Here is an 11,664-nt window from a genome sequence, read left to right on the forward strand (position 1 = left end):
GACTGAAGAGGAACCTAAAGTAAGCTTTATGGGCAGCAGAGCGGTCTCCTTTATCTCCACCTTTCTTTTATGGTTTTATGTTTACACTTCAGAAAAATTCAGGTTCTAATATTTTTTTATAATATTATATAATATTTATTTATAATAACAAATAATTTTATAATATAATATAATATAAGAAAGCTGTGTTTTACATATAAGCAGAGGGAACCTTCGGGCTTAGCATGAATAAACAGTCCCTCTCATTTGCCACAGGATCTCTGCATGTTTGAAAACTTGAAGTCAGATTCACTCTTTGTGTTTTAGTCCTCTTGGTAACATTTTTTTTTTAGAAGTTTAAGGGTCAGCTGCGTTTCAACATATACTCTAGTCTACACTGAGTGTAAGTGGTTCAGATGTTCTTATTTTAATTTCATTTATAAAATATTTCTTTATTATTCCACTTTTTGTTGGTGTCAGTCCTGCAGTGTCTTTGTCCTCCTGCAGGAGGCAGTGTAAATCTGCAGAAAGGCCGATACAGCTGCAGCTTTTTGCAAACAAAAGCACCTTTTTTTCTTTTTCCTTTTTGCCTTTCACTGTTCTGCCTCCTCGTCTCTCTCCTTTTCTTCAGCTTTTTTCCTTTCTCCTCCTTCCTTTCTTTCCCTTTCCTTTATTATCTGCGTGTTTATTGAAGCTGATAATTTTCTGAAGATCAGGACGGGTCGACTGATGCAAAAGACAATCAGAATTTACATTTAATTACATCACGATATGTGTGTGAATGTTATCGTTGTGTCTGTGTGTCTGTAAGTGTGTGAGTGTGCGTCTGTGTGTACGATCTCTCTCTCTCTGTCTGTGCGTGTTATCAGTGAGCGTCAGCTGGCTCCTTGCTTTGTTTTTAGGTCACTTTTGCACCAACTTCCTTAAATCAGTCTGAAAGCAGCTCAGTTCTTTAAAATAGAAACAATTAGTGTGGGCTTGACATTCAACTCTTTCTCTCTTTCGTTCTTTCTTTCTTTTCATCTTTTCCTTTCTCTTCTGTCCTCTATGGTTTGCTTTTCTTTGGAGAGGGGGAAGTAGGCCGTCTGTCTCTGACTGGGCAGCACACATCAGCTCTGTCTTGTTGTGATGACGAAGCTGATCTGATAGTGACAGCTCTGCCCCTCATTGTTTTACACCTGGACCGTGAAACACGTGACAGGGATTGATCTTCTGATTCAACGGGGTCTTTGGATGGTAAAAGGTGTTCAGAGTTGTGAAATATAAAAATCATCAAAACAAATTGGATGTAGCAAATGGGAAGCTGCTATGATTCTGAGATGAGCATGTTTGGCACCATCAGGTCTCCAAAGACCTGAAAAGGTCCCAAAACATCGTTTGTTTTAATGATCTTTACAGGAGAAATGTTTGCACAGAGCCACAGTATCTGCTGTAGCCAGACTATCCATATCTGGGCTTCAGTGCTGCACAGGTGAATTTCCCCAAATGTTGCTTTACTGATGCGCTTCATAAAGCCGGGTTTGCCTCTGCTTCATAAAGCAATTTTGAGCTTAAATAACCAAAGTATTTTTAATGAAATTAACTTCTCGAGGAGAAATGTAGGCGGGCTGCACTGTGTAAATTTGACATTATTCAATAATGATCCACCCACTTTATCTACCTTCAGTGTTGCACTTTGAGCCTGTTTCACTTTCAGCCTTGGTGTCCTTGATAATTTAAAGCCAACTCATTTAAATCAGACATCATTCCCTTGAATTCAATTTGAGAAATGTACGGGTGTTTGTGGTTCTGCCTTAACTGGATGAAATCTTACCTAACAGGTCATTTATCTGCCAGCATTGGTAACCATTCTTCTAACACTGTTAGCTTAACTTGTGGCTCAATTCTGTATAGATCCGCTTTCGTCTATATTTAAGAAAACATAATATTGTCATCTACTTCTATGCTGACGATGTCCTGATATATCTTTCATTGTACACGAATCATATTTCACTCATTCTTAAATATTTGCAGTGGCACTGCTGCACTGCAGGAGGAAAGCTGGCAGTGGAGAATCGACCTCAGCAAGGAGAAAACACAAATAAAGAAGGAAAGCTCAGTTTGATTTCTCATTAAACTTTGGGCGGCAGCAGCAGAAGACTTTTTTTTTTTTTTAAATAAATGTGGGACCGACTGTATTAGACAGTCTGGTTGTAGCCACATTTGAGCTCCCGTCAAAGACACAAATGGTTCATGAGTTGCTGTTTACAACCTTCCTTGTTTTCCACATAGCAACAAACACCTGGACGGTGTTCTTGTAGCTGAGGGATTCAGTGACAAGATCCTCTTGAGGTTTCCTTCCAGGCATGTGGTGCACTCTCTGATCTCCGGGGGTATCCAGGGATCCAGCTGATCTGGTATCAATGGTAACCATTTTTCTAAGAAGGAAACATACTTGTTACCTTTCAGTCCCTCTGGGAATCATGCTGTTCTCAGAGCTTTCTGTCTCTGTGTGTTTTTCCCACCAGGTTTTTCACAGGCTTGCTGTAGCTTGGTCGATCACTGCTGTTGTTCATTGTACTGTATTTTTGCCCCAGTTGTGCTTCTCAGAGATATATTACAGCTGTCTTTACAGCATCTGCTGAATGCAGATGCTTTCTTCATCATGTTTATTTGAATTTTGTGCTGTTCTCAGTCCCGATGCATCAAATAATAGTGAAGTTCACGCATGTCTCTGTTACCCTAAATGTGTGCTTTTGTGGTTGACTGTCATGATCCAGGCTTTGATATCAGTGTGAAGGAGATGTCACACCCAACCTGACACTTTTCACTGTGAGACAGAACAAAGCAGAATCCTTTGCTAATCCTAAAAAGCAAGTAAAACAACAAAAACAAACCAAGTGCACAGCATCGAGGTCCACACAGGACACTCCCACGGTCTCCGGGGACACTTTAGATTTCCTGCCTTGTGGAAGGTTGCACCATAATCCTGTCATGTAGCAAGAGCTCTGGCATGTGCTGATGTTTGTTCTGACATTGTAACAAAAAAAATGTGGTTATTATTTAGACAATCTGCACGAATTGTTGGCTCTTCAACATGAGGTACAAATAAAGCTTCAAAAATAAAACCAAATTACAGCTGAATGATAAATCAATGAGTTCAGCTTTAAATAGAGAGAGAGAGTGAGTGTGTGTGTGTGTGTGTGTGTGTGTGTGTGTGTGTGTGTGTGTGTGTGTGTGTGTGTGTGTGTGTGTGAGAGAGAGAGAGAGATACCCCTCAGGAGACTGAGGTCGGGGAACACACTCTTCCCCCCGTCTGCCATCGCGGGACCTCATCAACACCTCGCTGCCATGCCAATGGAGGACACACACTGCATGTCTCCCGTGGGACCCCCAACACTTATTACAAAAGATGTGAAGGACAGAGGAGGGGAGTGGGGGGGAGGGCAAGATGACAGTTGGAGGGTTAAAGGACGTTTCCTTCCACAGAGTATACGGCGCCGCACACTCTCTTTGTGTGTTTTACGACTAAGAAGCGTATGACATCACAGGATTGGCTCCTTCATGCTGCATCGGCAACTGTCCTGCATATACTGAGTGTGCGCGTGTGTGTGTATTCATAACGCAGTGTGTTTGCCTGGTGTCGCGCTTTGATCCTAACAAGTGCAGAGAGGCAAAGTCACAGTGAACAACGATGAAGAAGAGAAAATGGCTGTAGAAAAAAAAAACTAAATATGATTTTCCGTTAATAGAGTTTAAAAGTGACGCTAATGTCAAAGATGATGCTTCTAGTGTTAAATATGGAGACCCGTGAGCTGCTCTGTGGAGCTCAGCAGCTTCTTACAGCTCCCTGTCTTTGTTTTACAGCATCAAAACTGAAATGTGCCATTTTCAAGTCCACCGACGACACAAATTTAGGTGTGTTTTGGTGCGATGTTCAAGTGCAGATTCAGAGTTCACCTTAGTTAAGCTTTGCCATGTTCTGGCTGGACCAACAGCAAGGATGTTGCTGTGCGGGAAAATGCAGGAAGAATTATCTTAGCTGGTTCAATCCCTATATTCACCACATTTATTACACTAACAGACAAGAAAAGAAGAAAAACATGTCGTTATTACTCTCATGACCCCAAATCCTTTTTTTCACTTTGAGAACTTGCACAACAGGCTTATGTCATCTTTAAAACACCTCCAGGCACTTATTTAGTTTAGATGTCATTACTGGGACATCCATTAGACGGAGAAATCGCTTCTCAGACATTTGCACGTCTTTCAGTTTGATGTCACATTTAGATGTGAGAAAAGACGAGAAGCCGACAGTTCTTCACCACTGAAGGTCTGCTGGAATTGGCTAATTATTTTCTCCATTATTGTTCATTTTTAATGACAAAAAGAAAATAATTTTCAGTTTAAAAAAAGATTCAGTTTTTGTAGATTATGAAAATCAGCAGAGGGGAATGAAACCCCTGCGTTTCTATCAGGCTGAAAGATGGCAAAGTGCTCCTCTAAATGAATCTGTTATAATGTCGTTTGCATCGATTGGTTGCAGTAAACTATAAAACCCATATCTGCTATTATTCACTTAGTGATGAATAATTACTGATACACTAAATTTGCGATTCCCTAATGAACACACTCATATTGATGCAGGAGCAAACATTTGGCTGACATCTTTGACTTACAGTAAAACTTTCCAGAGACTTCCGTCTTAAACCACGTCTTCATTCATACATCGATTTACATTACGGGGACAAAATGGAAACACGTCCCTGCAGTTAAAGCAGCTTTTTGTCATCAAAGCATCTTCTGCTCATCTTTGGCCTTCAGTTCTTCTGGGCGCCCTCAGTATGCACCACAGGGAAGGAAAACACCCACAATCCCACAGGAGAGACTGACCTTGCGCAGTGTAAGGTGTGCTCATCGCTGGGTAACCAGTTTCATTACATGTTAATATTTTAAGTTTTCTGTAATTTGAACATTTTTAGAAAGAAAAACCTTTGGAAAAGAGCACCAACGTAACGCTTATGATGTGGACGGACAGAAACGAACATGATACCTGGAATGTTTCTGTTTTTGAAAATGCACAGAGGAAAACTTTAAAACATGCTTTCTGGGTAAAACTTCAATGTGCCACAAAGGGAAGATCTCCTTTTAATCTGCGTGCTACCTGCAGCCACGATTCCTTCTGAAGAGAATCAGCCATAGAAAGTATGACATATCTCAGAAATCGCTGTGAACAAAAATCAAGTTTGAATTTTTTATGAATAGTGTCCTGCACTCGTGGAGAAACAACGTGTACAAAGAAGCAGTCTGAACCCACTTCGAGGGCCTGTATACACACACACACACACACACACACGCTTTATTATCGACCCACAGCAATGTCCCTTTTGGGTTGGCACACACTTCTGACCGCTCTCTCTCTCTCAGCGTTGTGCAAACTGTCTGATGGAAGAACCTTCCCTCCTTACTGCTCGCGTCACTAAAAGCAGTACAGAGCTTGTTTGTGCCATCACCACCACCTGTCCACTCACCTGCCTGGCACCACCCCTTCCCTGCAGCTGAGCCAGGGACCACACCTCCGCCACAATATACAAGCTCAACACAGAGACTCTGGAAGTCAAAATGTCATTCATGATCTCTGGAGGTTTGAGTACGAGCCAGTATGAGCTGTGATGCTCCTGTAGAAACCACCACTTTATAAGGTAAAAAATGATTGACAAAGACTCATCCCACATGTTTGATGTGGCAGATTGTTGTGCTGGGCGTCCTTCTTGATGCCACAGGGATTAGTGCCTCTTCCTGCTCCCAGAATCAAAGCTGATAGTTTTTGCTCCTTAGGTGAACGTGCAAACCATCACACGACGACATCGACCTCATTTTAACAACAAGTCTGTTTTTTGCAGTGTCACTGAAGAAGCGACACTACACACGATCCAAAAATCACAACTGAAACCTCTCTGATTGGTTGATTGGCTGTTACCATGGAGAAACACACAAACACAAACACGTTCAAGCTAATATCGTGCAAGGCTGTGATAATAAACAGGATAACGTCTGGAAGTCACTGGATATGGAATCTGGGATTTGCAGTGCATTATGGGATGAGTAGTTCACTGTAAACAGTAATCATTCACACAGTCTTATTTTTGTTAGTTTGTTTTCCTTTATTTTTTGATCCAAATCAAATCGCTCATGTTTGACTTTGTTTTAAGGCTTCAAACTCTTCATATAGAAGAAGAGTTATAAATCCACCTGAGAAACAGGAGCTGTTGGAAAAAGTACTATAGTTTGAAGGTAACCTTTGTGTGGTTTCATTAAATATACCAAAGTTAATATACAGAAAAGAATCAGCTAAAAAAAAACCCATTTATTCCTGTATTCCTGCTGTCACACACCCTCCAGAGGTAGATTTGGGTGCAGCGGCACGGAGATCCCAACTAACGTTCATATTTGTGTTTTTTATGCTTTTTTATTGTCTTCCTGATCTCCACTAATCTCGCCTGGACCCACAACACCATCGCCCTAGTGAGGGAGCGCCTCTGTGTCCTAAAGAAGAATAACCTGGAGCAGAAGCTGCTGCTGGCCCTCTGTCGCTCCTCAGTGGAGCGCGTCATCTCCTGCTGCCCGGTGTTTGGTAGGCAGGGGCCACAGGAAGGCTGCACAGACCGTAATTAACAGCACCCAAAAAATCACTGGCTGCCCTCTGCCACCCCTGGAGGCCATCGCCAGATCCTTCTGCCTCAGGTAAGCCAGGCCCATCACATGTTTGACCTATTGCCCTCCGGTCGGTGCCTCAGGTTAATATTTTTAACCTGTCCTCTAATCTGCGCCTTTCTCTTATTTTGTGCATATTTCTCCTCTTTGTTATTATTCCTGCTTTCTACTATTTATATTTCATTCCACACAGTTGATGTGGAGCACCCAGGGCTATTCTGTTCTATTACATATGTTGTTGGAGTTACTTTTCCAGTAATTACATCGTTGGAAAACTGTGTTTGGACATCACGTCATGAATTGAAAAGATAGTAAGAATGAACCGGAGCCCCGGGATGGTCCCTCCTCACTAACTTAAAGCCGGATTGAGGATCTCAGGCATCAAATAGCTGTTTTACTCACAGCTGGTAGAGGGTGCTGTTCTGGTGGGTATTCAGATGCCATACATTAACTGGGTAGTGGGTTCATATTATGAAATGAGAAGTAGCTGCTGATGATTTAACAACAAATATAAACAACATAAGGAGGGCTTTATTGAGAAGAACTATTCTTAAAGGTGGTCAGAAACGTACGACGTTTAAAGCGAACTGTTCCTTTAAGATTGGAGCTTTTTGGCAGGCAGACAGATGGGGAAGCTCCTTTTAACATATGCTGAGGAACTCTGGCACCCTCTCTGCGTTTCAGGGCTAGAGATGAGGTTATGTAACTACGTAAACAAGTCAGCACACACGCTTTTTATTTCTCTCTCTCAGTTCAGTGCCTTGCTCAAGGGCAACAACAAGGCAGTTCACTGAGTTCAGTCTGTATTCACGTGTGCTTGAGGGCATTGGCGGAGCTGAAGCAAGTCTATTAAGTGACAGAAGGTAAATGAGAACTGTTTAAGCTATTTAACCAACAGCAGTTTCCAGCCTCTGACACGCGAGGACGTTCCTGCAGGTTCATTTCACTGAAATCAGAACGTCTTCGTGTTTTAGACCGGATGAAGCAAACAATTTAAACGCAGTCATCTATGTCATCAAACAACAACTCAGTGAGTGGAAAAGCTGCTGGTGGGCTTTAAACAGAAGTTTCAGCCTTTCAAAAAGACAGAGAAGCTTTGTTCACGAGTGCGCCGGCTCCTCAGTCAAACCGCTCACAGCATGACGGCTAAACCCAGCAAATACTCTGACCTTGAATAACTGACACCTGATCGCTTTGTGTCTGGTTTTGGTTGAAAAATTGTTCCAAAATGAAAATTGTGCCCACATCAGAGGATTTACATGCAGATACATGTTAGTAGCTTAAACATGATCCATGCATTCATCCTCTGCTGCACATTGGGGTTCGTGTGGTTGCTGGGCCAGCGTTCTCAGCTGCCCCGGGGCATATCGAGGCATTCCCGAGCCAGCTGAGAGACGTAATCTCTCCAGTGTGTCCTTGGATCCAGAGAGGACCCAGGATGTGTAACTGTTAGCCGGAGCCCTTAGCCCGTAGAATGCCAGAAACTGTCATATCTTATAAAAACAAAGCTTCAAATCAAACCAGACAGAGATGAAAGCACCACTGTTGACAAAGAGAGGAAATCTCGCTAAAACTCAGCTTAAAAAAGGACATGAAAAGACCTAAATCAGTTGTGAATGCATGTCTCATTACTTGTGTCTATAACTCCCAGCTCCCTGCCCTTTGGTGCAAAACATCTGTGTTTTTTTGTAATTTCCTAAAACACTTGGAAGTAGGCACTCTCCTGGGAACTGTTTTCCCCTGCAGATTAATCCACCTTTGTGCGGTGGTCTAAGGCTCCTGAATGAAACAATACCTCATAACACTGTTGAAGCAGGGTCATCACGAGGGAGGTGAAACAGGAGGGCCACAAAGAGGCAGAGGGTAACACAGCAGACGGGTTTCCAACAGCAGCTTCAAGTGTCATCCTCAATCTGCTCTGACACACACACACAGCATTAGATCACGAGTTCAGCTTCATGACAAAAGTGGGCAGCGTAAGCAGGCATGACGTGCAGAGGCGAACTGGCGCCAAAGCCGACATGGAGGGAGGAAGCGCAGGGAGACGGATGCACACAGTAGTGTGCAAAAACAGTCCGCTGTGAGGACGGAGAGCTACCCGACGCCATAAACCTGCACGTCCGCCCACCCGTCTGTCCAACCTGGAAATGAAGCCGGGATGCTCCACTCATCTGCTCACAAACAATGTGGAGGTGACGTTATTTTAGGAAAATGAAGACAGAGTAACATTACCAACAATTAAAACCTTGATGTTGAGAGGCTGTGCGGCCTTCTGTATACCTGACTCTGTCTCTACTGACTTTAGCTCATTACATAGTGAACTGAAGTTGGTAATGCCTCCTCCACTCAGCATCAGCCTCCAGGGCTGAAACATGAAGCTCCCTGGTGTCCTCTTCAGGGCTAGCTCCAAAAGCAACTCAGTCCCCACCAATGTTCCCTCTAAGCTGTGCGTGTGCGTGTGCGCAAATGCGCAAAAAATGTACCATGTGGACCAATCAAAAAATGACATGGCAACATGGCATTTAAATGTTTAGGGAGGGGGAAGTTTTAGGAGTGACGACGTGTTTGAGATGTGAGAGATTTGCTACGTTTAGCGCAAATCTTGTGTAGTTAGTGTGTAGTTAGTGTGTAGTGTAGTCAGTAGTGTTGTTGTGTGTGTCAGAACAATGAGGCGACTGCTGAGTGTTACAGGTGTTACAGCAGTGACACATCTGCTGCTGTCAGGCCTGCAGGTATCAGGCTGTTGTTCTCCTTCATCTCATAGTGGACAGAAATTATTTTTGGAGTGACACAAATAATTTGTGTGGCATCAGATTTGATGCAGAACAGCTGATTTTTCTGTAAATAGTTTGAAATGTTTATTTAAAAAAACGCCTTGGCTGCATTTTTAGGTAAACAGCTGCAAAACACTTAGTTTGCATAACTCAGTAACTTTTTTGAAGAAGTAACTATGTAATTAATTGCCCAACATTGGTCATTATTTACTGTTACAGACTCTCTCCCAGACCACAGACTCATAATACAAGTCAGAGCTTTATAAAAAAAAAAAGAAAGTTGTGTTTTCAAAATTGGAGTTATTTTTCCTTCCAATAGTGTTAACATGCTACAGGTCATGAACAAGATTTCTTTTCATTGTAAGTGGGCTGAAGCAGTTAATTAAAAGTAGTCTAACATAAATGCTGTAATTTGATTATTTTAATAAACATGTAACTTGGATGGATTCAATGCTGGCGTGACCACAGTGCACACGTAATGCAAGTACTTCCAATACTTAATGAACACTGTTAATGTGTCTGACATTAAATGTGGTAACTTCTGCAGGACCCCACAACTACAGAGACTTCGACAGCTGTGACAGGTGTGTTTGGTAGTAATATAAGGTACTCTAAAGACATTATATTGGTTAGTTTAAGGATAAGACCGAAACACAGGCTTTCATTGTGTCTTCCTGCTTCTGCAGTAATATGTATTCTACCAGTTTAAGCTGTTCTTTTCTTTATATTTTTATCGTGCTGATAGTCTGTGTATAGACTGAGTCAGCTCTGAAGTCTTCTCTGCTTTCTGTGTTTTAGTGAAAGCAGCTGTTGTTAAAGATTTAGTAGTTCCAGGTCCAAGGTCTGTGAAGGTTCTCAGTCATCCAGGTCCTCGTAGTCTAAGGAGCTTGCAAAGAAAAGCGTCTGGACTTCTTTGGGTTGCTTGAAGACGTTTCACCTCTCATCCGAGAAGCTTCTTCAGTTCTAAGGTCAAATGGTGGAGAGTCCCAGATTTAAACCCCGTGGGAGTTTCCCCCCAAAGAGGGACAAAAGGACCCCCTGAAGATTCTCTACCTAATCACATGAGCCGAGGTGTGAAAACAGGCGTGGGTCACAATCAGCCAGGGTTTCGAGTGAGCTCATTGTGAAACCTAGCCCCACCCTATCATGTGATTTCCTGATCTCTCCAGCGTGTCCTTGGTCTACCCTGGGGTCTCCTTCCAGTATGGCTTGCCAAAAACACCTCACCTAGGAAGCGTCCAGGAGGCACCTTGGTTAGATGCTGAACCCCCTCCACCAGCTCTGTGTGGGGTGGAGGAGCGGCAGCTCTACTCTGAGCACCTCCTGAATATACAAGCTCCTCATCCTATCATTAAGGCTGTGTCCAGACACCAGCAAGCACCAGAGGAAGCTCATTTACTCTGCTGGCATCCATAAACTCACCGTTTCCGTCGTTACTCACAGCTCGTGGCCATTAGAGGGCGTGGCCTACCCGCCAGGAAGTAGGCTGACCCTTTGCTGCCAAATCGTACACCTACCTATAGATGGGTTACTAGTCCCCTGGTGGTGGACCTGGATCACACATATATCCATTTTTCACACAGCACACAAAATAAAACCACCACAACAGATTCAGTATTAAATTTTTTCTTGTTTATTACAGGAGGCTTTTCTTTTATATACAGAGACATGTATTTGCAAAATACTAAAAAGTATTTCAACTCAAAGTACTAAAAAGTATATATATATTTATATATATTCATATTATAATTATAATTGTAAATATTATTGTCTCTAAAACACCAGGGTGGGGTCACTGAGGCACGGCTTTCGCCTCCTTTACACCGAGGTTTCACCGGCGAGTACCACTGAAGTCAGAGGAAAACGTTGTAACTTATTATGTTTTTGGGTTTTGTGTTTTTAGAAAATGACACAACTGTGATGGACACTGTTCCAATTTGGACTTTAAAAGTTGTGCTCATTACGTTGCTATTTCTTAATTTCCGTATATATTCAAGCCTTAAATTTCAGGAGTTACAAGGTTTTAACCCTCCAGCTATAAAGTTTAATGTTTTCCAGCGAAAGCACTAAAACTACTTGTATCATGAAACCTCTTATCGTCAACTTAGTGAAGCATATTTTCCAACTTCTACTATTTGTGGCCTCATTTTATCCCAAAGGTGGCAATAAGAGAAATGTTCCTGTTTTTCTCGTGTGGAATAAAAGAGGATTCGAGAGG

This window comes from Copadichromis virginalis, linkage group LG9 (genome assembly GCF_057382275.1).
Source record: "Copadichromis virginalis isolate Kocher_CV1m ecotype Utaka linkage group LG9, C_Virginalis_male_GT1.1, whole genome shotgun sequence".
Classification (NCBI taxonomy): Eukaryota; Metazoa; Chordata; class Actinopteri; order Cichliformes; family Cichlidae; genus Copadichromis; species Copadichromis virginalis.